At 43.0% G+C, this 25,956-nt stretch overlaps 8 non-coding genes across 8 annotated transcripts; all 8 read left to right on the top strand.

The window, feature by feature from the left end:
* Positions 1-6,942: 6,942 nt before the first annotated feature.
* Positions 6,943-7,125, top strand: LOC140302700 (U2 spliceosomal RNA). Its single transcript, XR_011915144.1, has one exon. It is a non-coding gene; the product is annotated as a U2 spliceosomal RNA (small nuclear RNA).
* Positions 7,126-7,536: 411 nt separating this feature from the next.
* Positions 7,537-7,649, top strand: LOC140302596 (U5 spliceosomal RNA). The gene has a single exon (XR_011915051.1). It is a non-coding gene; the product is annotated as a U5 spliceosomal RNA (small nuclear RNA).
* Positions 7,650-10,786: 3,137 nt separating this feature from the next.
* Positions 10,787-10,969, top strand: LOC140302699 (U2 spliceosomal RNA). The gene has a single exon (XR_011915143.1). It is a non-coding gene; the product is annotated as a U2 spliceosomal RNA (small nuclear RNA).
* A 411-nt stretch (positions 10,970-11,380) lies between these two features.
* Positions 11,381-11,493, top strand: LOC140302595 (U5 spliceosomal RNA). Its single transcript, XR_011915050.1, has one exon. It is a non-coding gene; the product is annotated as a U5 spliceosomal RNA (small nuclear RNA).
* Positions 11,494-13,693: 2,200 nt separating this feature from the next.
* On the top strand, positions 13,694-13,876 carry LOC140302698 (U2 spliceosomal RNA). The gene has a single exon (XR_011915142.1). It is a non-coding gene; the product is annotated as a U2 spliceosomal RNA (small nuclear RNA).
* Positions 13,877-14,287: 411 nt separating this feature from the next.
* LOC140302635 (U5 spliceosomal RNA) lies at positions 14,288-14,400 on the top strand. Its single transcript, XR_011915087.1, has one exon. It is a non-coding gene; the product is annotated as a U5 spliceosomal RNA (small nuclear RNA).
* Positions 14,401-16,600: 2,200 nt separating this feature from the next.
* On the top strand, positions 16,601-16,783 carry LOC140302695 (U2 spliceosomal RNA). The gene has a single exon (XR_011915140.1). It is a non-coding gene; the product is annotated as a U2 spliceosomal RNA (small nuclear RNA).
* A 411-nt stretch (positions 16,784-17,194) lies between these two features.
* Positions 17,195-17,307, top strand: LOC140302594 (U5 spliceosomal RNA). Its single transcript, XR_011915049.1, has one exon. It is a non-coding gene; the product is annotated as a U5 spliceosomal RNA (small nuclear RNA).
* The last annotated feature ends 8,649 nt before the right edge of the window (positions 17,308-25,956 follow it).

The raw sequence follows: 25,956 nt of genomic DNA, 5'->3' as shown, positions 1-25,956 counted from the left end.
AGCGGAGGTGGTTCAGCTGCAAGAAGGTGTGAATGTCCGACTAAAGTTCAAATAGATTAACAAAAGCGAGAGGAGAGGTCTTCGGATAAGAGTGGTTGAGAATTTCCAACCATAACATATGAAATGCTGTGAAAAAAAAGGTGTGATAAAACACTAAAAGGTGAAGCGGAAGTGTTCGGCTGCAAGAAGGTGTGAATGTCCGACTATATTTGGTGAAAAGCAGGTGAAGCAAGGTCTGAATGCCCAACCTTACATCATCAAAAGCGAGATCAGAGGTGTTTGGCTGCAAGAAGGCCATAGTTTGCCATAAGCGGGTAAGGTGCGAATGACCGACTAAATATAAACAAAAGTTGGGGCGGAGGACTTCGGATGCAAGTGGGTGTGAATATCTCACCATACAAGTATGGTGGAGAGGAAGCTGTGAATGGCCGACCATAGTTTGCGAAAAGCGGGTGAGAAAAGGTGCAAATGTCCAACCATACATGATCAAAACAGGTAGCGGAGGTGTTTGGTTGCGACAAGGTGTGAATGTCCACCCATAATTAATGAAAAGCGGGCAACAAGTAGGTTCGAATGCCCAACCATACATCATCAAAAGCAGGAGTGGATGTGTTCGGCTACAAGGTTTGAATGTCCGAGCATAGTTCGTAAAAAGCGGGTAAGAAAAGATTCGAATGCCCGAACATACACCATCAAAAGAGGGAGCGGAGGTGTTCCGCTGTAAGAGGGTGTGAATGTCCGACCATAGTTGGTAAAAAGCGGGTAAGAAAATGTTAAAATACCCAACTGTACACAATCAAAAGAGGCAGCGGAGTTGATCAGCTAAGAGAAGGTGTGAATGTCCGACCATAGTTTGTAAAAAGCGGGTAAGAAAAGGTTCGTATGCCCGAATATACACCATCAAAAACGGAAGCGGAGGTGTTCAGCTTCAAGAAGGTGTGAACGTCCGACCAAAGGTTGTAAAAAGCAGTTAAGAAAAGGTTCGAATATCCAACCAAACATAATCAAAAGCGGGAGCAGAGCTGTTCGACTGCAAGTAGGTGTGAATGTCAGATCATAAATTGCAAAAAGCTGATGAGAAAAGGTGAGAATTCCTGACTATACACCATCAAATGCGGGAGCGGAGTTGTTCGGCTGTGAGAAGCTGTGAATCTCCGACCATAATTGTTGAAAAATGTGTTAGAAAAGGTAAGAATGCCGGTCCATCCATCATCAAAAGCGAGAGAGGTGGTGTTCGGCTGCAAGTAGGTGTGAATGTCCAGCCATAATTACTCACAAACGGGTGAGAAAAGGTAGTATTGCCAGACCATACATGATCAAAACAGGGAAGCGGAGTTGTTCGGCTACTAAAAGGTGTGAAAGTCCGACCATGGTTTCTAAAAAGCGGGTAAGACAAGGTGTGAATGCCCGACAATGTATGATCAAAAGAGGGAGCGGAGGTGTTCAGCAGCAAGAAGGTCTGAATGTCCATCGATAATTGCTAGAAAACATGAAAGAAAATTTTCGAATATCAAACCGCGCATGATCATAAACAGGAGAGGAGGTGTTCAGCTGCAAGAAGGTGTGAATGTCCACCCATAATTACTGAAAAATGGGTAAGACAAGGTGCCAATGCCCGAACATACACGATCAAAAGAGGGAGCGGAGGTGTTCCGCTGTAAGAAGGTGTGAATGTCCAACCATAGTTGGTAAAAAGCGGGTAAGAAAAGGTTAAAATACCCGACTGTACACAATCAAAAGAGGGAGCGGAGTTGTTCAGCAAAGAGAAGGTGTGAAAGTCCGACCATGGTTTCTAAAAAGCGGGTAAGAAAAGGTTCGTATGCCCGAATATACACCATCAAAAGCGGAAGCGGAGGTGTTCGGCTGCAAGAAGGTGGGAATGTCCAGCCATAATTACTCACAAATGGGTAACAAAAGGTAGTATTGCCAGACAATACATGATCAAAACAGGGAGCGGAGGTGGTTCAGCTGCAAAAAGGTGTGAATGTTCGACTAAAGTTTGTAAAAAGCGGGTAAGACAAGGTTCGAATGCCCGACAATGTATGATCAAAAGAGGGAGTGGAGGTGTTCAGCTGCAAGAAGGTCTGAATGTCCATCAATAATTGCTGGAGAACATGAAAGAAAATTTTCGAAAATCAAACCGCACATGATCATAATTGGGAGAGGAGGTGTTCAGCTGCAAGAAGGTGTGAATGTCCACCCATAATTTCTGAAAAATGGGTAAAAAAAAAGTGCGAATGCCCAACCATACATCATCAAAAGCAGGAGTGGATGTGTTCGGCTAAAAGAAGGTGTGAACGTCCAACCAAAGTTTGTAAAAAGCAGTTAAGAACAGGTGCGAATATCCAACCAAACATAATCAAAAGCGGGAGCAGAGCTGTTCAACTGCAAGTAGGTGTGAATGTCAGATCATAATTTGCAAAAAGCTGATGAGAAAGGGTGAGAATGCCCGACTATACACCATCAAATGCGGGAGCGGAGTTGTTCGGCTGTGAGTAGGTGTGAATCTCCGACCATAATTGCTGAAAAATGTGTTATAAAAGGTAAGAATGCCGGTCCACACATCATCAAAAGCGAGAGAGGTGGTGTTCGGCTGCAAGTAGGTGTGAATGTCCGACTAAAGTTCAAATATATTAACAAAAGCGGGAGGAGAGGTCTTCGGATGAGAGTGGTTGAGAATTTCCAACCATAATCTATAAAATGCGGGGGAAAAAAAAGTGTGATAGAACACTAAAAGGTGGAGCGGAAGTGTTCGGCTGCAAGAAGGTGTGAATGTCCGACTATATTTGGTGAAAAGCAGGTGAAGCAAGGTCTGAATGCCCAACCTTACATCATCAAAAGCGAGATCAGAGGTGTTTGGCTGCAAGAAGGCCATAGTTTTGCCATAAGCGGGTAAGGTGCGAATGACCGACTAAATATAAACAAAAGTTGGGGCGGAGGACTTCGGATGCAAGTGGGTGTGAATATCTCACCATACAAGTATGGTGGAGAGGAAGCTGTGAATGGCCGACCATAGTTTGCGAAAAGCGGGTGAGAAAAGGTGCAAATGTCCAACCATACATGATTAAAACAGGGAGCGGAGGTGTTTGGCTGCGACAAGGTGTGAATGTCCACCCATAATTAATGAAAAGCGGGCAACAAGTAGGTTCAAATGCCCAACCATACATCATCAAAAGCAGGAGTGGATCTCTTCGGCTACAAGAAGGTTTGAATGTCCGAGCATAGTTTGTAGAAAACGGGTAAGAAAAGGTTCGAATGCCCGAACTTACACCATCAAAAGAGGGAGCGGAGGTGTTCCGCTGTAAGACGGTGTGAATGTCCGACCATAGTTGGTAAAAAGCGGGTAAGAAAAGGTTAAAATACCCGACTGTACACAATCAATAGAAGGGGGGGAATTGTTCGGCTACAAGAAGGTGTGAAAGTCCGACCATGGTTTGTAAAAAGCAGTTAAGAAAAGGTTCCAATATCCAACCAAACATAATCAATAGCGGGAGCAGAGCTGTTCGACTGCAAGTAGGTGTGAATGTCCACAACGTTGTTCTTTGTTGAAATCGATCTAGACATTGATAAATATGAAGGACAAAGCAGTTTCCACTTGGTTTGAGTGAAGGAATTCATTTTATAAAGAAAGACCTTCACACCTACTTGCAGTCGAACAGCTCTGCTCCCGCTTTTGATTATGTTTGGTTGGATATTCGAACATTTTCTTAACTGCTTTTTACAAACTTTGGTCGGACATTCACACCTTCTTGCAGCCGAACACCTCCGCTTCCGCTTTTGATGGTATATATTCGGGCATTCGAACCTTTTCTTACCCGTTTTTTGCAAACTATGGTCGGCCATTCACAGCTTCCTCTCCACCATACTTGTATGGTGGGATATTCACACCCACTTTTTTTCACCGCATTTCATAGATTATGGTTGGAAATTCTCAACCACTCTCATCCGTAGACCTCTCCTCCCGCTTTTGTTAATATATTTGAACTTTAGTTGGACATTCACACCTTCTTGCAGCTGAACCACCTCCGCTTCCCTGTTTTGATCATGTATGGTCTGGCAATACTACCTTTTCTCACCCGTTTGTGAGTAATTATGGCTGGACATTCACACCTACTTGCAGCCGAACACCACCTCTCTCGCTTTTGATGATGGATGGACCGGCAGTGGAAACTGCTTTGTCCTTCATATTTATCAATGTCTAAATCGATTTCAACAAAGAACAACGTTGTATTTTGCAGTATAGTAAATTGCAACACTGGAGGTTTAGGAATCCGAGAATAAGCTTCTTTTGATACGTTCTGCATGATTTGGGATTTTATGTATAAAATGAATTCCTTCACTCAAACCAAGTTAAAATTGCTTTGTCCTTCATATTTATCAATGTCTAGATCGACTTCAACAAAGAAAAACATTGTATTTTGCAGTAGAAGAAAGTGCAACACTGAAGGACGAGGAATCCGAGAATAAGCTTCTTTTCATACGTTCTGCACGATTTGGGATTTTATGTATAAAATGAATTCCTTCACTCAAACCAAGTGGAAACTGCTTTGTCCTTCATATTTATCAATGTCTGGATCGATTTCAACAAAGAAAAACGTTGAGGACATTCACACCTACTTGCAGTCGAACAGCTCTGCTCCCGCTTTTGATTATGTTTGGTTGGATATTCGAACATTTTCTTAACTGCTTTTTACAAACTTTGGTCGGACATTCACACCTTCTTGCAGCCGAACACCTCCGCTTCCGCTTTTGATGGTATATATTCGGGCATTCGAACCTTTTCTTACCCGTTTTTTGCAAACTATGGTCGGCCATTCACAGCTTCCTCTCCACCATACTTGTATGGTGGGATATTCACACCCACTTTTTTTCACCGCATTTCATAGATTATGGTTGGAAATTCTCAACCACTCTCATCCGTAGACCTCTCCTCCCGCTTTTGTTAATATATTTGAACTTTAGTTGGACATTCACACCTTCTTGCAGCTGAACCACCTCCGCTTCCCTGTTTTGATCATGTATGGTCTGGCAATACTACCTTTTCTCACCCGTTTGTGAGTAATTATGGCTGGACATTCACACCTACTTGCAGCCGAACACCACCTCTCTCGCTTTTGATGATGGATGGACCGGCATTCTTACCTTTTCTAACACATTTTTCAACAATTATGGTCGGAGATTCACACCTTCTCACAGCCGAACAACTCCGCTCCCGCATTTGATGGTGTATAGTCAGGAATTCTCACCTTTTCTCATCAGCTTTTTGCAATTTATGATCTGACATTCACACCTACTTGCAGTCGAACAGCTCTGCTCCCGCTTTTGATTATGTTTGGTTGGATATTCGAACCTTTTCTTAACTGCTTTTTACAACCTTTGGTCGGACGTTCACACCTTCTTGCAGCCGAACACCTCCGCTTCCGCTTTTGATGGTGTATATTCGGGCATACGAACGTTTTCTTACCCGCTTTTTACAAACCATGGTCGGACTTTCACACCTTCTCTTAGCTGAACAACTCCGCTCCCTCTTTTAATTGTGTACAGTCGGGTATTTTAACCTTTTCTTACCCGCTTTTTACCAACTATGGTCGGACATTCACACCTTCTTACAGCGGAACACCTCCGCTCCCTCTTTTGATGGTGTATGTTCGGGCATTGGCACCTTTTCTTACCCGCTTTTTACAAACTATGCTCGGACATTCAAACCTTCTTGCAGCTGAACACCTCCACTCCTGCTTATGATCATGTGCGGTTTGATTTTCGAAAAATTTCTTTAATTTTCTCTAGCAATTATTGAAGGACATTCAGACCTTCTTGCAGCTGAACACCTCCACTCCCTCTTTTGATCATACATTGTCGGGCATTCGCACCTTATCTTACCCGCTTTTTACAAACTTTAGTCGAACATTCACACCTTTTTGCAGCTGAACCACCTCCGCTCCCTGTTTTGATCATGTATGGTCTGGCAATACTACCTTTTCTTACCCATTTGTGAGTAATTATGGCTGGACATTCCCACCTACTTGCAGCCGAACACCACCTCTCCCGCTTTTGATGATGTATCGACCGGCATTCTTACCTTTTATAATACATTTTTCAGCAATTATGGTCGGAGATTCACACCTACTCACAGCCGAACAACTCCGCTCCCGCATTTGATGATGTATAGTCAGGCATTCTCACCCTTTCTCATCAGCTTTTTGCAAATTATGATCTGACATTCACACCTACTTACAGTTGAACAGCTCTGCTCCCGCTTATGATTATGTTTGGATGGATATTCAAACCTTTTCTTAACTGCTTTTTAGAAACTTTGGTTGGGCGTTCACACCTTCTTGCAGCCGAACACCTCCGCTTCCGCATTTCATGGTGTATAGTCGGGCATTCTCACCCTTTCTCATCAGCTTTTTACAAATTATGGTCGGACATTCACACCTACTTGCAGCCGAATACTTCCGCTCCACCTTTTAGTGATGTATGGTTGGCATTTGCACCTTTTCTTACCTTCTTTTTATACTGATTGCTGAAGATTAAGTTGTTCTTTCTAAAACTACAAAATTTTTTTAATTGTTCAAACTCGATTTGAAGTGGATAAATAAGGAGGACAAACGGTTTTAAGTCAGGCTGATAGAAGGAATTAATTTTATAGCAAAATCTGTATTTCGTCATATGTCGAGAGATGCTTATTGCTGAAGAAGTTTTTTCTCATTCTACAAAGTACAACGTTGTATCAGTTAAGTCTGGCCTGGGTAAAACACTGATGGGTATTTCTGACATGCAATCATGAGGCTTTCCATCTGTGGGGTAGGTAGCAGTGTGGATGGATTAAGTGTAGCACATCTCTCGACAACAAGGTGTGGCTGTGAAAGAAGAACAGTTATGTAGGAGAGATGTCTGGTAAAGATATTTTGTTAAGTAACCATATCACAGCCACTGTATGAGGTACCTTAAGTGTTAATGGGTGAAATAACACCATAAAGACTCAGTTTAATATCTGATATGTCCTCTATACGAGGACTACATATTAAATGGATTTTTAGCAATAGGAGTTGAAAAAGGAGCTTGCTCCGTTCACTCCAAGCATCGACCCGGTACTGCAGTGCCACTGGGAACGGTGCGCTCTTCTCTGCTCTTGTGCAAAAGCAAACAGCGGTGCAGGATGGAAGTTTCAGGGAGCCCAAGATGAAACTTTCTTTTAATCTGCTGAGAAAAGAGAGTGAATGCGAAGTGGACTTTAACACGACTCTGGGAGCGAGCCGATTGCGGGCTAACCGGGAGAATTGCTTGAAAGAAACGCGACACCGAATGAGCGGTCAGAACAAAGCCTCAATACGGTGTTCCCGTGGTGTTTGTGGCTGCCTTGTCTTTTGCACAGAGTAAAAGACAAGGCAGCCATCGAATAGGGCCCGATTGTTCCTACTTGGTCAGCCGAGGAGCAAGGGGGGGGAGCAAGCGTCTCAACCAAGCAAAGCTCACCATGGGGAAGGTGGCTATGCCAACTAGCCTGATGCCCTGCTCCCGCAGTGATGGATAATCGTACTCTGGTTTCTCTTCATAACGTACAAGTCTTTCGCCTTTTACTAAACACTTCCGTGGAGAGCAGCACTAATGAGTTGTTTCTAATTTTGGCAGGCTTTACCTTTGCGGGTGAAGCCCTTTCTGTCTGTGAAAAAGAAATCTTGTTACTGTGCAGAGTGACTTCTCTGAGTAGAGTTGCCTTACTTGTTGCGACTGTGCCGATGTTGCTTGATTGGTGCTCGCTGGAGCGTGCGGGAGTGCAAAGTTATGCTATTTAAGGGCTGAAGAGTGCTCAGTGCAGCGGGTGGGCGGAGGTGCAAAGTGACACTCTGGCCACCTATGGCCATAAAAAGAACACCGCTACAAGTGCGCATTGTGCCAGGAAGGGCCCTCGGACGTGAACCAGTGGACAGTTATTGCTTCTCTGCCTTCTGCTATTGCTTGGACCTTTTTTTCTTGTGACTCCGGCTCCTTCGTCCGAGTGAGCACAGAGGCGATGCTTCTTTGTGGCTGCGTCCTTGGCCTGCAGCCTCTTGGGCTGTTGCTACTGCCATCTGGATCACAGCCACGGGGGGAATCTGCTTGTGCCTTCTTACCAGCAAGTTTCTTGAGGTCCATATGGCGTCTTTGATGGCGGCCAGGGTGAGCCACCTTTTGACAAATGAGATTAACCAAGTTAAAATTGCTTTGTCCTTCATATTTATCAATGTCTAGATCGACTTCAACAAAGAAAAACATTGTATTTTGCAGTAGAAGAAAGTGCAACACTGAAGGACGAGGAATCCGAGAATAAGCTTCTTTTCATACGTTCTGCACGATTTGGGATTTTATGTATAAAATGAATTCCTTCACTCAAACCAAGTGGAAACTGCTTTGTCCTTCATATTTATCAATGTCTAGATCGATTTCAACAAAGAAAAACGTTGAGGACATTCACACCTACTTGCAGTCGAACAGCTCTGCTCCCGCTTTAGATTATGTTTGGTTGGATATTCGAACCTTTTCTTAACTGCTTTTTACAAACTTTGGTCGGACATTCACACCTTCTTGCAGCCGAACACCTCCGCTTCCGCTTTTGATGGTATATATTCGGGCATTCGAACCTTTTCTTACCCGTTTTTTGCAAACTATGGTCGGCCATTCACAGCTTCCTCTCCACCATACTTGTATGGTGGGATATTCACACCCACTTTTTTTCACCGCATTTCATAGATTATGGTTGGAAATTCTCAACCACTCTCATCCGTAGACCTCTCCTCCCGCTTTTGTTAATATATTTGAACTTTAGTTGGACATTCACACCTTCTTGCAGCATAACCACCTCCTCTTCCCTGTTTTGATCATGTATGGTCTGGCAATACTACCTTTTCTCACCCGTTTGTGAGTAATTATGGCTGGACATTCACACCTACTTGCAGCCGAACACCACCTCTCTCGCTGTTGATGATGGATGGACCGGCATTCTTACCTTTTCTAACACATTTTTCAACAATTATGGTCGGAGATTCACACCTTCTCACAGCCGAACAACTCCGCTCCCGCATTTGATGGTGTATAGTCAGGAATTCTCACCTTTTCTCATCAGCTTTTTGCAATTTATGATCTGACATTCACACCTACTTGCAGTCGAACAGCTCTGCTCCCGCTTTTGATTATGTTTGGTTGGATATTCGAACCTTTTCTTAACTGCTTTTTACAACCTTTGGTCGGACGTTCACACCTTCTTGCAGCCGAACACCTCCGCTTCCGCTTTTGATGGTGTATATTCGGGCATACGAACGTTTTCTTACCCGCTTTTTACAAACCATGGTCGGACTTTCACACCTTCTCTTAGCTGAACAACTCCGCTCCCTCTTTTAATTGTGTACAGTCGGGTATTTTAACCTTTTCTTACCCGCTTTTTACCAACTATGGTCGGACATTCACACCTTCTTACAGCGGAACACCTCCGCTCCCTCTTTTGATGGTGTATGTTCGGGCATTGGCACCTTTTCTTACCCGCTTTTTACAAACTATGCTCGGACATTCAAACCTTCTTGCAGCTGAACACCTCCACTCCTGCTTATGATCATGTGCGGTTTGATTTTCGAAAAATTTCTTTAATTTTCTCTAGCAATTATTGAAGGACATTCAGACCTTCTTGCAGCTGAACACCTCCACTCCCTCTTTTGATCATACATTGTCGGGCATTCGCACCTTATCTTACCCGCTTTTTACAAACTTTAGTCGAACATTCACACCTTTTTGCAGCTGAACCACCTCCGCTCCCTGTTTTGATCATGTATGGTCTGGCAATACTACCTTTTCTTACCCATTTGTGAGTAATTATGGCTGGACATTCCCACCTACTTGCAGCCGAACACCACCTCTCCCGCTTTTGATGATGTATCGACCGGCATTCTTACCTTTTATAATACATTTTTCAGCAATTATGGTCGGAGATTCACACCTACTCACAGCCGAACAACTCCGCTCCCGCATTTGATGATGTATAGTCAGGCATTCTCACCCTTTCTCATCAGCTTTTTGCAAATTATGATCTGACATTCACACCTACTTACAGTTGAACAGCTCTGCTCCCGCTTATGATTATGTTTGGATGGATATTCAAACCTTTTCTTAACTGCTTTTTAGAAACTTTGGTTGGGCGTTCACACCTTCTTGCAGCCGAACACCTCCGCTTCCGCATTTCATGGTGTATAGTCGGGCATTCTCACCCTTTCTCATCAGCTTTTTACAAATTATGGTCGGACATTCACACCTACTTGCAGCCGAATACTTCCGCTCCACCTTTTAGTGATGTATGGTTGGCATTTGCACCTTTTCTTACCTTCTTTTTATACTGATTGCTGAAGATTAAGTTGTTCTTTCTAAAACTACAAAATTTTTTTAATTGTTCAAACTCGATTTGAAGTGGATAAATAAGGAGGACAAACGGTTTTAAGTCAGGCTGATAGAAGGAATTAATTTTATAGCAAAATCTGTATTTCGTCATATGTCGAGAGATGCTTATTGCTGAAGAAGTTTTTTCTCATTCTACAAAGTACAACGTTGTATCAGTTAAGTCTGGCCTGGGTAAAACACTGATGGGTATTTCTGACATGCAATCATGAGGCTTTCCATCTGTGGGGTAGGTAGCAGTGTGGATGGATTAAGTGTAGCACATCTCTCGACAACAAGGTGTGGCTGTGAAAGAAGAACAGTTATGTAGGAGAGATGTCTGGTAAAGATATTTTGTTAAGTAACCATATCACAGCCACTGTATGAGGTACCTTAAGTGTTAATGGGTGAAATAACACCATAAAGACTCAGTTTAATATCTGATATGTCCTCTATACGAGGACTACATATTAAATGGATTTTTAGCAATAGGAGTTGAAAAAGGAGCTTGCTCCGTTCACTCCAAGCATCGACCCGGTACTGCAGTGCCACTGGGAACGGTGCGCTCTTCTCTGCTCTTGTGCAAAAGCAAACAGCGGTGCAGGATGGAAGTTTCAGGGAGCCCAAGATGAAACTTTCTTTTAATCTGCTGAGAAAAGAGAGTGAATGCGAAGTGGACTTTAACACGACTCTGGGAGCGAGCCGATTGCGGGCTAACCGGGAGAATTGCTTGAAAGAAACGCGACACCGAATGAGCGGTCAGAACAAAGCCTCAATACGGTGTTCCCGTGGTGTTTGTGGCTGCCTTGTCTTTTGCACAGAGTAAAAGACAAGGCAGCCATCGAATAGGGCCCGATTGTTCCTACTTGGTCAGCCGAGGAGCAAGGGGGGGGAGCAAGCGTCTCAACCAAGCAAAGCTCACCATGGGGAAGGTGGCTATGCCAACTAGCCTGATGCCCTGCTCCCGCAGTGATGGATAATCGTACTCTGGTTTCTCTTCATAACGTACAAGTCTTTCGCCTTTTACTAAACACTTCCGTGGAGAGCAGCACTAATGAGTTGTTTCTAATTTTGGCAGGCTTTACCTTTGCGGGTGAAGCCCTTTCTGTCTGTGAAAAAGAAATCTTGTTACTGTGCAGAGTGACTTCTCTGAGTAGAGTTGCCTTACTTGTTGCGACTGTGCCGATGTTGCTTGATTGGTGCTCGCTGGAGCGTGCGGGAGTGCAAAGTTATGCTATTTAAGGGCTGAAGAGTGCTCAGTGCAGCGGGTGGGCGGAGGTGCAAAGTGACACTCTGGCCACCTATGGCCATAAAAAGAACACCGCTACAAGTGCGCATTGTGCCAGGAAGGGCCCTCGGACGTGAACCAGTGGACAGTTATTGCTTCTCTGCCTTCTGCTATTGCTTGGACCTTTTTTTCTTGTGACTCCGGCTCCTTCGTCCGAGTGAGCACAGAGGCGATGCTTCTTTGTGGCTGCGTCCTTGGCCTGCAGCCTCTTGGGCTGTTGCTACTGCCATCTGGATCACAGCCACGGGGGGAATCTGCTTGTGCCTTCTTACCAGCAAGTTTCTTGAGGTCCATATGGCGTCTTTGATGGCGGCCAGGGTGAGCCACCTTTTGACAAATGAGATTAACCAAGTTAAAATTGCTTTGTCCTTCATATTTATCAATGTCTAGATCGACTTCAACAAAGAAAAACATTGTATTTTGCAGTAGAAGAAAGTGCAACACTGAAGGACGAGGAATCCGAGAATAAGCTTCTTTTCATACGTTCTGCACGATTTGGGATTTTATGTATAAAATGAATTCCTTCACTCAAACCAAGTGGAAACTGCTTTGTCCTTCATATTTATCAATGTCTAGATCGATTTCAACAAAGAAAAACGTTGAGGACATTCACACCTACTTGCAGTCGAACAGCTCTGCTCCCGCTTTAGATTATGTTTGGTTGGATATTCGAACCTTTTCTTAACTGCTTTTTACAAACTTTGGTCGGACATTCACACCTTCTTGCAGCCGAACACCTCCGCTTCCGCTTTTGATGGTATATATTCGGGCATTCGAACCTTTTCTTACCCGTTTTTTGCAAACTATGGTCGGCCATTCACAGCTTCCTCTCCACCATACTTGTATGGTGGGATATTCACACCCACTTTTTTTCACCGCATTTCATAGATTATGGTTGGAAATTCTCAACCACTCTCATCCGTAGACCTCTCCTCCCGCTTTTGTTAATATATTTGAACTTTAGTTGGACATTCACACCTTCTTGCAGCTGAACCACCTCCTCTTCCCTGTTTTGATCATGTATGGTCTGGCAATACTACCTTTTCTCACCCGTTTGTGAGTAATTATGGCTGGACATTCCCACCTACTTGCAGCCGAACACCACCTCTCCCGCTTTTGATGATGTATCGACCGGCATTCTTACCTTTTATAATACATTTTTCAGCAATTATGGTCGGAGATTCACACCTACTCACAGCCGAACAACTCCGCTCCCGCATTTGATGATGTATAGTCGGGCATTCTCACCCTTTCTCATCAGCTTTTTGCAAATTATGATCTGACATTCACACCTACTTACAGTCGAACAGCTCTGCTCCCGCTTATGATTATGTTTGGATGGATATTCAAACCTTTTCTTAACTGCTTTTTAGAAACTTTGGTCGGGCGTTTACACCTTCTTGCAGCCGAACACCTCCGCTTCCGCATTTCATGGTGTATAGTCGGGCATTCTCACCCTTTCTCATCAGCTTTTTACAAATTATGGTCGGACATTCACACCTACTTGCAGCCGAATACTTCCGCTCCACCTTTTAGTGATGTATGGTTGGCATTTGCACCTTATCTTACCTTCTTTTTATACTGATTGCTGAAGATTAAGTTGTTCTTTCTAAAACTACAACATTTTTTTAATTGTTCAAACTCGATTTGAAGTGGATAAATAAGGAGGACAAACGGTTTTAAGTCAGGCTGATAGAAGGAATTAATTTTATAGCAAAATCTGTATTTCGTCATATGTCGAGAGATGCTTATTGCTGAAGAAGTTTTTTCTCATTCTACAAAGTACAACGTTGTATCAGTTAAGTCTGGCCTGGGTAAAACACTGATGGGTATTTCTGACATGCAATCATGAGGCTTTCCATCTGTGGGGTAGGTAGCAGTGTGGATGGATTAAGTGTAGCACATCTCTCGACAACAAGGTGTGGCTGTGAAAGAAGAACAGTTATGTAGGAGAGATGTCTGGTAAAGATATTTTGTTAAGTAACCATATCACAGCCACTGTATGAGGTACCTTAAGTGTTAATGGGTGAAATAACACCATAAAGACTCAGTTTAATATCTGATATGTCCTCTATACGAGGACTACATATTAAATGGATTTTTAGCAATAGGAGTTGAAAAAGGAGCTTGCTCCGTTCACTCCAAGCATCGACCCGGTACTGCAGTGCCACTGGGAACGGTGCGCTCTTCTCTGCTCTTGTGCAAAAGCAAACAGCGGTGCAGGATGGAAGTTTCAGGGAGCCCAAGATGAAACTTTCTTTTAATCTGCTGAGAAAAGAGAGTGAATGCGAAGTGGACTTTAACACGACTCTGGGAGCGAGCCGATTGCGGGCTAACCGGGAGAATTGCTTGAAAGAAACGCGACACCGAATGAGCGGTCAGAACAAAGCCTCAATACGGTGTTCCCGTGGTGTTTGTGGCTGCCTTGTCTTTTGCACAGAGTAAAAGACAAGGCAGCCATCGAATAGGGCCCGATTGTTCCTACTTGGTCAGCCGAGGAGCAAGGGGGGGGAGCAAGCGTCTCAACCAAGCAAAGCTCACCATGGGGAAGGTGGCTATGCCAACTAGCCTGATGCCCTGCTCCCGCAGTGATGGATAATCGTACTCTGGTTTCTCTTCATAACGTACAAGTCTTTCGCCTTTTACTAAACATTTCCGTGGAGAGCAGCACTAATGAGTTGTTTCTAATTTTGGCAGGCTTTACCTTTGCGGGTGAAGCCCTTTCTGTCTGTGAAAAAGAAATCTTGTTACTGTGCAGAGTGACTTCTCTGAGTAGAGTTGCCTTACTTGTTGCGACTGTGCCGATGTTGCTTGATTGGTGCTCGCTGGAGCGTGCGGGAGTGCAAAGTTATGCTATTTAAGGGCTGAAGAGTGCTCAGTGCAGCGGGTGGGCGGAGGTGCAAAGTGACACTCTGGCCACCTATGGCCATAAAAAGAACACCGCTACAAGTGCGCATTGTGCCAGGAAGGGCCCTCGGACGTGAACCAGTGGACAGTTATTGCTTCTCTGCCTTCTGCTATTGCTTGGACCTTTTTTTCTTGTGACTCCGGCTCCTTCGTCCGAGTGAGCACAGAGGCGATGCTTCTTTGTGGCTGCGTCCTTGGCCTGCAGCCTCTTGGGCTGTTGCTACTGCCATCTGGATCACAGCCACGGGGGGAATCTGCTTGTGCCTTCTTACCAGCAAGTTTCTTGAGGTCCATATGGCGTCTTTGATGGCGGCCAGGGTGAGCCACCTTTTGACAAATGAGATTAACCAAGTTAAAATTGCTTTGTCCTTCATATTTATCAATGTCTAGATCGACTTCAACAAAGAAAAACATTGTATTTTGCAGTAGAAGAAAGTGCAACACTGAAGGACGAGGAATCCGAGAATAAGCTTCTTTTCATACGTTCTGCACGATTTGGGATTTTATGTATAAAATGAATTCCTTCACTCAAACCAAGTGGAAACTGCTTTGTCCTTCATATTTATCAATGTCTAGATCGATTTCAACAAAGAAAAACGTTGAGGACATTCACACCTACTTGCAGTCGAACAGCTCTGCTCCCGCTTTAGATTATGTTTGGTTGGATATTCGAACCTTTTCTTAACTGCTTTTTACAAACTTTGGTCGGACATTCACACCTTCTTGCAGCCGAACACCTCCGCTTCCGCTTTTGATGGTATATATTCGGGCATTCGAACCTTTTCTTACCCGTTTTTTGCAAACTATGGTCGGCCATTCACAGCTTCCTCTCCACCATACTTGTATGGTGGGATATTCACACCCACTTTTTTTCACCGCATTTCATAGATTATGGTTGGAAATTCTCAACCACTCTCATCCGTAGACCTCTCCTCCCGCTTTTGTTAATATATTTGAACTTTAGTTGGACATTCACACCTTCTTGCAGCTGAACCACCTCCTCTTCCCTGTTTTGATCATGTATGGTCTGGCAATACTACCTTTTCTCACCCGTTTGTGAGTAATTATGGCTGGACATTCCCACCTACTTGCAGCCGAACACCACCTCTCCCGCTTTTGATGATGTATCGACCGGCATTCTTACCTTTTATAATACATTTTTCAGCAATTATGGTCGGAGATTCACACCTACTCACAGCCGAACAACTCCGCTCCCGCATTTGATGATGTATAGTCGGGCATTCTCACCCTTTCTCATCAGCTTTTTGCAAATTATGATCTGACATTCACACCTACTTACAGTCGAACAGCTCTGCTCCCGCTTATGATTATGTTTGGATGGATATTCAAACCTTTTCTTAACTGCTTTTTAGAAACTTTGGTCGGGCGTTTACACCTTCTTGCAGCCGAACACCTCCGCTTCCGCATTTCATGGTGTATAGTCGGGCATTCTCACCCTTTCTCATCAGCTTTTTACAAATTATGGTCGGACATTCACACCTACTTGCAGCCGAATACTTCCGCTCCACCTTTTAGTGATGTATGGTTGGCATTTGCACCTTATCTTACCTTCTTTTTATACTGATTGCTGAAGATTAAGTTGTTCTTTCTAAAACTACAACATTTTTTTAATTGTTCAAACTCGATTTGAAGTGGATAAATAAGGAGGACAAACGGTTTTAAGTCAGGCTGATAGAAGGAATTAATTTTATAGCAAAATCTGTATTTCGTCATATGTCGAGAGATGCTTATTGCTGAAGAAGTTTTTTCTCATTCTACAAAGTACAACGTTGTATCAGTTAAGTCTGGCCTGGGTAAAACACTGATGGGTATTTCTGACATGCAATCATGAGGCTTTCCATCTGTGGGGTAGGTAGCAGTGTGGATGGATTAAGTGTAGCACATCTCTCGACAACAAGGTGTGGCTGTGAAAGAAGAACAGTTATGTAGGAGAGATGTCTGGTAAAGATATTTTGTTAAGTAACCATATCACAGCCACTGTATGAGGTACCTTAAGTGTTAATGGGTGAAATAACACCATAAAGACTCAGTTTAATATCTGATATGTCCTCTATACGAGGACTACATATTAAATGGATTTTTAGCAATAGGAGTTGAAAAAGGAGCTTGCTCCGTTCACTCCAAGCATCGACCCGGTACTGCAGTGCCACTGGGAACGGTGCGCTCTTCTCTGCTCTTGTGCAAAAGCAAACAGCGGTGCAGGATGGAAGTTTCAGGGAGCCCAAGATGAAACTTTCTTTTAATCTGCTGAGAAAAGAGAGTGAATGCGAAGTGGACTTTAACACGAATCTGGGAGCGAGCCAATTGCGGGCTAACCGGGAGAATTGCTTGAAAGAAACGCGACACCGAATGAGCGGTCAGAACAAAGCCTCAATACGGTGTTCCCGTGGTGTTTGTGGCTGCCTTGTCTTTTGCACAGAGTAAAAGACAAGGCAGCCATCGAATAGGGCCCGATTGTTCCTACTTGGTCAGCTGAGGAGAAAGGGGGGGGAGCAAGCATCTCAACCAAGCAAAGCCTACCATGGGGAAGGTGGCTATGCCAACTAGCCTGATGCCCTGCTCCCGCAGTGATGGATAATCGTACTCTGGTTTCTCTTCATAACGTACAAGTCTTTCGCCTTTTACTAAACACTTCCGTGGAGAGCAGCACTAATGAGTTGTTTCTAATTTTGGCAGGCTTTACCTTTGCGGGTGAAGCCCTTTCTGTCTGTGAAAAAGAAATCTTGTTACTGTGCAGAGTGACTTCTCTGAGTAGAGTTGCCTTACTTGTTGCGACTGTGCCGATGTTGCTTGAATGGTGCTCGCTGGAGCGTGCGGGAGTGCAAAGTTATGCCATTTAAGGGCTGAAGAGTGCTCAGTGCAGCGGGTGGGCGGAGGTGCAAAGTGACACTCTGGCCACCTATGGCCATAAAAAGAACACTGCTACAAGTGCGCATTGTGCCAGGAAGGGCCCTCGGACGTGAACCAGTGGACAGTTATTGCTTCTCTGCCTTCTGCTATTGCTTGGACCTTTTTTTCGTGTGACTCCGGCTCCCTCGTCCGAGTGAGCACAGAGGCGATGCTTCTTTGTGGCTGCGTCCTTGGCCTGCAGCCTCTTGGGCTGTTGCTACTGCCATCTGGATCACAGCCACGGGGGGAATCTGCTTGTGCCTTCTTACCAGCAAGTTTCTTGAGGTCCATATGGCGTCTTTGATGGCGGCCAGGGTGAGCCACCTTTTGACAAATTCCTCTTTCCTGAGGTTCTGATTTTGACTCACCCCATAAAGCACCAGTTGTGCTGACAGGACCTCTCTTGCTGGTAAGTACGGGAAATTTAAGGAGTCGGCTGTTGCCCACAAGTCCACAGCAGCACTGCACTCCCAGAAGAAATGCCTCACCGTCTCAGGCGCGCCACAACCTGGACGGGGGCAGGTGGCCGTCGCCGACATACCCCTGGAGTGCATGACCTGACTGGGAGAATCTCGTGAGCCACCATCCATGACAAATCCCAAAGTCTGTTCAGAAGAGCTGAAAGGTTCACACTGCGCCAAACTGTTGAGGGCTCGCCAAGAGTGAGCCCAAGCACTGGACTCACTGGGGCCTGCTCCTGCACAACAGAGAGCAAAGATCGATGGCACGTTAAAACTTGTACATCTTCTTGTTCTAAATTAAAATGGTTTAAAATTGTCTTTATAAAAGCATAACTTTTTGTTAGATTAAAAGACACAGGTACTTTCAGGTCTGATGGTAAAAGTCGTAATCTTCTCATGTAGGCCCCCATCCATAATCTTGCCATTGCAGCTGCCGCTGGGTTTTTGGATGGGTTAATTGCACACTTTAATTGGACAGAGGTAAAGAGACTTCCTAAAAACAAATACAGATCTGGTACTGCTTTCCCTCCCTTCACTTTTGGCTTCTTCAGTACTTCCCTCCTCAACCTTTCCCATTTGGAGTTCCATAAAAAATAAAAGATGGATCGTTCCAGGTCTAAAATAATTTATTTTTAGAATAAGTAAATGAATAAAGTTTTGTCTAGCAGGTCAAATATGTGCAAAATACAATCAACAGGGCAATCTAAGACCAAAACGAAGATAATTCCCTAAGCCAGTGTATCTTTTTCAACATATTTGTTTGGATTTCATTATTTCATTATTGTGTAGATTTCATTGAACTAAATTAATGTTAAGGGAAACGATTCTGCTCAGTGACAACAGAGGTTTTTACCAAATGGACTGAAATATTTCCATGTGCACAAGCCGATGCACTCTCAGTAGCAAAAGCACGGGTAAAATAAATCATTTCTAGATTTGAAATTCCTGAAAAGATCTTCAGTGATAATTTGACACACTGTGTAAACAACGTCATCTCACTGATGGCAAAGAACTTAAAATAGACCTTAGAAACGACTGTGCATATCATCCACAATCAGCAGGTTTCGTGGAGAGACACAATGGAATAATTAAGTCAAGACTGAAAAAAATCATGGAAGAAATGGGAAATATTGGGTTTACTGTTTACCATCCTAAAAATGCATCCTCCAACTAGCACAAGATGAACTCCATTTGAGAAAAGGTATGGAAGACCATTTGTACTCCCACAGTCAAAACACAGTCATCAACTGACATGATGAAGAAAAAAAGAAAAAGAGAAGAAACCTTAGCAGTATACAAATATTAACAAGTAGAGAGATCTCTTCTGTTTAGTCTGTTCCAGGTGAACCGGTGAAGGAATCTCTGAAGACAGTAAAACCCGGGGACTGGATCATCATCAAAGTGATAAAGAAAAAGAACTGGTCCAGCCCAATGGGGGGAAGGTCCATTTCAGGTACTACTTACATCACCCACAGCAGCTGAAGGACTTCTTGGATTCACTTATCACATTGTACCACGACCTTCAGAAGTAGGGAAAGATTATTTACCCACCACTGTTTTCTGAGGCAAAAGTCTGACTACAAAGGGGAATTCTCTCAACAGGAGGGGGTTCATCTCAACCTCAGTGAAGAAAACAACGGCTAACATGAGAACATAGGGTGTGACTAAAATAACCATACAGAGTACCACCACTGTCCCCTTGACATAGAAAGTGCCACACTAGTAATAACATTTATTTAAACTTGGAGATAAATGGAGAAAATAATCTCATATACAATAGCTGAGACAAAAAAAAACAAAAAACTTTTGAAGACACGATTAAAACAACATTTAGAACATACAATAAGCTTAAAAGGAGTGACAAAGCTGCGACTGCGAAGGCATAGAAGTCTAATTAAAAACAGGAGCAGTAGGACAGACTTTTCTGAAATCTGAGTAAGCTCTGGGAATAAAATTTAGATAATGATCAGACTTGGCCTTTCTTATTTCTGCTGTACCTTTATTTCTAAGCTTCCTAAAAGCAAGGCAATGACCCGGGTCCCTCATATGCCCAGCTAGCATCCAAGGTTTATTTATTTTTTAAGTAAAGAAGACAGTTCTGACGAAAGCCAGGGACTAGACCTGTTCTAAGTTCTATACTTTTTAAAAGGGGCGTGTTTATCAACTATGGAATTAGAAGATTTACAAAAATGGTCAAGTGCTAGATCTTCATCTGGGATTTTAACAGTGTCATGAGTATAACTATTCAACAGATCAGTTAAAAAAAAATCCTGCTCATGGAGATGTTTCAGGATCTGGATACCAAGCGTGGACCTAATGTTTTCATTTTTGCAATTCTGATACAGGCTATTGAGCAGTGATAACTAACACCAAGTTCAGATACTGCAGATTTTCTACCTTTGATTTGTTAAGATTGAGCCAATCAGGGACAACCTTGAAGGATCTCTTAAGATTGGTTTTGTAGGATCAGTAATTACCTGAGAAAGGTTGATATTGGTACACACCTTTTTTAAATGATCAGAGGCAGAGTTCAACTTGTTTAAATTAAAATTGCCACACAGAGATTGGGTTTAGGCCACATGCACACAGAATGACATCAACAAATATAAGAAATATTAAACATTTACACATAGATTTTTGAATACATGTAGAGGAATGATACTTTGAAATGTGCTCATTGCGGAGTTATGATGAGTTGAGTAATGAACTATTCTGGGAAAGAGGTTCTATTCCCAGCATCATGATGGACACTCCTGATATAGAAGGTTTCGCTAACGCATTGGAATTGTTGTACTATTTTCATATGCATGTGCAATGAAGAATTGCTTGCTGCTGATAAATGCAAAGAAGAACAGCTTACACATAGATGCTCACATATAGGCTGCTGAATGCAACGAAGACCTGCTTATCCAGTAAAGTTCAATGTCAATGTGTAATATTCAATTAGGATTTGCAAAACAGTGAAGTTAAACAATGAATGGGTCCATAGTCGGTATGACAAGACTAAAGGAATATTTACCTGGGTGTACGTTCAAACAGAGATGAGAAAATTGCGATAAATAATTGTTTGTTTGTTTGTTAGTATGTATATGAATGTTATGTGTATAAACTGTGTTGAGTTGTAGTTACTCAGTAGTGTCTCAGTGAAACAACCGACGGGGGAAGCCTTGCGGTGACAACAAAAGCAGTGTTTTACTGATCAGTCAAGTTGCTCCAGTGTACTCCATACAAACTGGTTGGTTACTGAAGGGATAGAAAATGGGGAATACTTGTTTTAAAGCAAACAAGGAATTAGATGGGAAAAATACATGTTTTAACGGGACCCAGACAATATTAAATACTCAGACAGATGGGAGAAGAAGTGTAGTTTTGTAGGAAATCACAAAATTATTACATAAAATTAGTGAAATCAATTGAAGAATGCCTTTCTGAAGAGCTGTTTACCACAGATGAGCAGCTTTGCGACCAAGCACATTGTAGATCGCTTTACTGCCAAAATGATCTAATTTAATGGATTGGTTTAGACATGCATAACAGCATTTTAAGAACAAAGAGAGAAACAAAAAGGGACAACGCTTCATGGTGGAAGGTGATGTATAAATAACTGTGTATATGATGAAGGAGAGACCATTTGAGCACCACAGCCATTTCGCAGCACAGGGACAGCAGTCCAAGTTAAAGGATCTCCCACGTGGTATCACCTGTCACACTGTGTCAAGGCATCAAAAGAAGAAAAAATCACCAAACTCAAGGACAAAGAGACGAAGACTCCGGTGAACGAAGAGAGAGGACTGACAAACCAGAAATACAAAAGGATGCTCGATATCAAGATCCAAAAGAAGAGGCTAACAATGCCACGAACACTTACGATGCTGGGAATGATGCCAGCAATGAACAGAGAAGAAGATTCAGTGTCATCAATCTGCAACACGTGCCTCTAATGAGGGGGTGAATATAGAATCCTCAACGATTACAACGTCTCTGGGAACTGTGACAACAACAAGGTTTAAACCATTTTGATATATATTGTAACCTATTGGCAAAGGACTAGTGCTGAAAATGAGGTAAATCTAATCCACCACTGTCCTTGGTCTTCTGTAGGGTTTTTAAACTAAGGGTTTGTTTTTCCACAGAAATTTGGAGATGCATGAATCTAGTGACTTAAACCAAGTAGCAGATGGTTTTATGGGGATCATTGAGAACAAATAGTTAACTTTTGGTAGTATCATCATTTTAATGGTTGTAACTCTCCCCATAAGTGATATAGGTAAGGACTTCCAACGAGAGAGCTCGTCCTCTATTCTCTTTAATAATTGCACATAATTTAGCTTTGTTAGCTCTGAGAGCCTGGAGGAAATGTTTATGCCTAAATATCTAATATTTCCTGACTGTAAAGTGATCGCAGGTATATTCTGGACCCTACAGTTAATGGGCAGAACTGTGGTCTTAGACCAGTTGATAGAGTAGTCACAAAGTGCAGAGAATTTATTTATGAGTGTGATCGTGTGAGTGAGAGACATCTGTGAGTTCTGAAGGAAAAGTAATACATCATCAGCATAAAGACTTATTTTATGCTCAATATTTTGGGGTTGGATGCCTTTAATATTTCTATCTTGTCTGATAGCAGCTGCTAAAGGTTTGATGAAAATAGCAAAAAGTGAGGGAGAAAGTTGGTAACCCTGTCTTGTACCTCTCTGCAGACTGAAGCTTGGAGAAGTTTGATCATTTGTCCTGACACTTGCATTTGGGGAGCTATATAATATCCTTATCCAGTTGATGAAGTGTGACACAAACCCGAATTTGTTTAATGTTGCGAATAAAAATTTCCAGTTCACTCCATCAAATGCTTTTTCTGCATCTAGAGAGGCGATTATGGTTTCCAAGTTGTTGATGGTAGAATAGTCTATGAGAAAAAGCGGGTGAGAAAAGGTGCGAATGTCCAACCATACATGATCAAAAGCAGGAGTTGATGTGTTCGGCTACAAGAAGGTTTGAATGCCCGACCATAGTTTGTAAAAAGCGGGTAAGAAAAGGTTCAAATGCCCGAACATACACCATCAAAAGAGGGAGCGGAGGTGTTCCGCTGTAAGAAGGTGTGAATGTCTGACCGTAGATGGTAAAAAGCGGGTAAGAAAAGGTTAAAATATCCGACTGTACACAATCAATAGCGGGAGAGGAGTTTTTCGGCTAAAAGAAGGTGTGAAAGTCCGACCATGGTTTGTAAAAAGCGGGTAAGAAAAGGTTTGAATGCCCGAATATACACCATCAAAAGCGGAAGCGGAGGTGTTCGGCTGCAAGAAGGTGTGAACGTCCGACCAAAGTTTGTAAAACGCAGTTAAGAAAAGTTTCGAATATCCAACCAAACATAATCAAAAGCGGGAGCAGAGCTGTTCAACTGCAAGTAGGTGTGAATGTCAGATCATAATTTGCAAAAAGCTGATGAGAAAGGGTGAGAATGCCCGACTATACACCATCAAATGCGGGAGCGGAGTTGTTCGGCTGTGAGTAGGTGTGAATCTCCGACCATAATTGCTGAAAAATGTGTTATAAAAGGTAAGAATGCCGGTCCACACATCATCAAAAGCGAGAGAGGTGGTGTTCGGCTGCAAGTAGGTGTGAATGTCCGACTAAAGTTCAAATATATTAACAAAAGCGGGAGGAGAGGTCTTCGGATGAGAGTGGTTGAGAATTTCCAACCATAATCTATAAAATGCGGGGGAAAAAAAAGTGTGATAGAACACTAAAAGGTGGAGCGGAAGTGTTCGGCTGCAAGAAGGTGTGAATGTCCGACTATATTTCGTGAAAAGCAGGTGAAGCAAGGTCTGAATGCCCAACCTTACATCATCAAAAGCGAGATCAGAGGTGTTTGGCTGCAAGAAGGCCATAGTTTTGCCATAAGCGGGTAAGGTGCGAATGACCGACTAAATATAAACAAAAGTTGGGGCGGAGGACTTCGGATGCAAGTGGGTGTGAATATCTCACCATACAAGTATGGTGGAGAGGAAGCTGTGAATGGCCGACCATAGTTTGCGAAAAGCGGGTGAGAAAAGGTGCAAATGTCCAACCATACATGATCAAAACAGGTAGCGGAGGTGTTTGGTTGCGACAAGGTGTGAATGTCCACCCATAATTAATGAAAAGCGGGCAACAAGTAGGTTCGAATGCCCAACCATACATCATCAAAAGCAGGAGTGGATGTGTTCGGCTACAAGGTTTGAATGTCCAAGCATAGTTCGTAAAAAGCGGGTAAGAAAAGATTCGAATGCCCGAACATACACCATCAAAAGAGGGAGCGGAGGTGTTCCGCTGTAAGAGGGTGTGAACGTCCGACCAAAGGTTGTAAAAAGCAGTTAAGAAAAGGTTCGAATATCCAACCAAACATAATCAAAAGCGGGAGCAGAGCGGTTCGACTGCAAGTAGGTGTGAATGTAAGATCATAATTTGCAAAAAGCTGATGAGAAAAGGTGAGAATTCCTGACTATACACCATCAAATGCAGGAGCGGAGTTGTTCGGCTGTGAGAAGGTGTGAATCTCCGACCATAATTGTTGAAAAATGTGTTAGAAAAGGTAAGAATGCCGGTCCATCCATCATCAAAAGCGATAGAGGTGGTGTTCAGCTGCAAGTAGGTGTGAATGTCCAGCCATAATTACTCACAAACGGGTGAGAAAAGGTAGTATTGCCAGATCATACATGATCAAAACAGGGAGCGGAGGTGGTTCAGCTGCAAGAAGGTGTGAATGTCCGACTAAAGTTCAAATATATTAACAAAAGCGAGAGGAGAGGTCTTCGGATGAGAGTGGTTGAGAATTTCCAACCATAATATATGAAATGCGGTGAAAAATAAGGTGTGATAAAACACTAAAAGGTGGAGCGGAAGTGTTCGGCTGCAAGAAGGTGTGAATGTCAGACTATATTTGGTGAAAAGCAGGTGAAGCAAGGTCTGAATATCCAACCTTACGTCATCAAAAGCGAGATCAGAGGTGTTTGGCTGCAAGAAGGCCATAGTTTACCAACAGCAGGTAAGGTGTGAATGACCAACTAAATATCAACAAAAATAGGGGCGGAGGTCTTCGGATGCAAGTGGGTGTGAATATCCCACCATACAAGTATGGTGGGGAAGCTGTGAATGGCCGACCATAGTTGGAGAAAAGCGTGTGAGAAAAGGTGCAAATGTCCAACCATACATGATTAAAACAGGGAGCGGAGGTGTTTGGCTGCGACAAGGTGTGAATGTCCACCCATAATTAATGAAAAGCGGGCAACAAGTAGGTTCAAATGCCCAACCATACATCATCAAAAGCAGGAGTGGATCTCTTCGGCTACAAGAAGGTTTGAATGTCCGAGCATAGTTTGTAGAAAACGGGTAAGAAAAGGTTCGAATGCCCGAACTTACACCATCAAAAGAGGGAGCGGAGGTGTTCCGCTGTAAGACGGTGTGAATGTCCGACCATAGTTGGTAAAAAGCGGGTAAGAAAAGGTTAAAATACCCGACTGTACACAATCAATAGAAGGGGGGGAATTGTTCGGCTACAAGAAGGTGTGAAAGTCCGACCATGGTTTGTAAAAAGCAGTTAAGAAAAGGTTCCAATATCCAACCAAACATAATCAATAGCGGGAGCAGAGCTGTTCGACTGCAAGTAGGTGTGAATGTCCACAACGTTGTTCTTTGTTGAAATCGATCTAGACATTGATAAATATGAAGGACAAAGCAGTTTCCACTTGGTTTGAGTGAAGGAATTCATTTTATAAAGAAAGAGCAAATCTAAAGTTTCAGGAATCCGAGAATAAGCTTACTTTCATGAGTTCTGCACGATTTGGGATTTTATCTATAAAATGAATTCCTTCACTCAAACCAAGTTAAAACTGCTTTGTCCTTCATATTTATCAATGTCTAGATCGACTTCAACAAAGAAAAACATTGTATTTTGCAGTAGAAGAAAGTGCAACAGTGAAGGACGAGGAATCCGAGAATAAGCTTGTTTTCATACGT

Source organism: Leuresthes tenuis, unplaced genomic scaffold (assembly GCF_036924035.1).
Source record: "Leuresthes tenuis unplaced genomic scaffold, fLeuTen1.0.hap1 SCAF_2, whole genome shotgun sequence".
Taxonomy (NCBI): domain Eukaryota; kingdom Metazoa; phylum Chordata; class Actinopteri; order Atheriniformes; family Atherinopsidae; genus Leuresthes; species Leuresthes tenuis.
The sequence above is the reverse complement of the archived record's forward strand: the minus strand, read 5'-3'. Positions and strand labels throughout refer to the sequence as shown.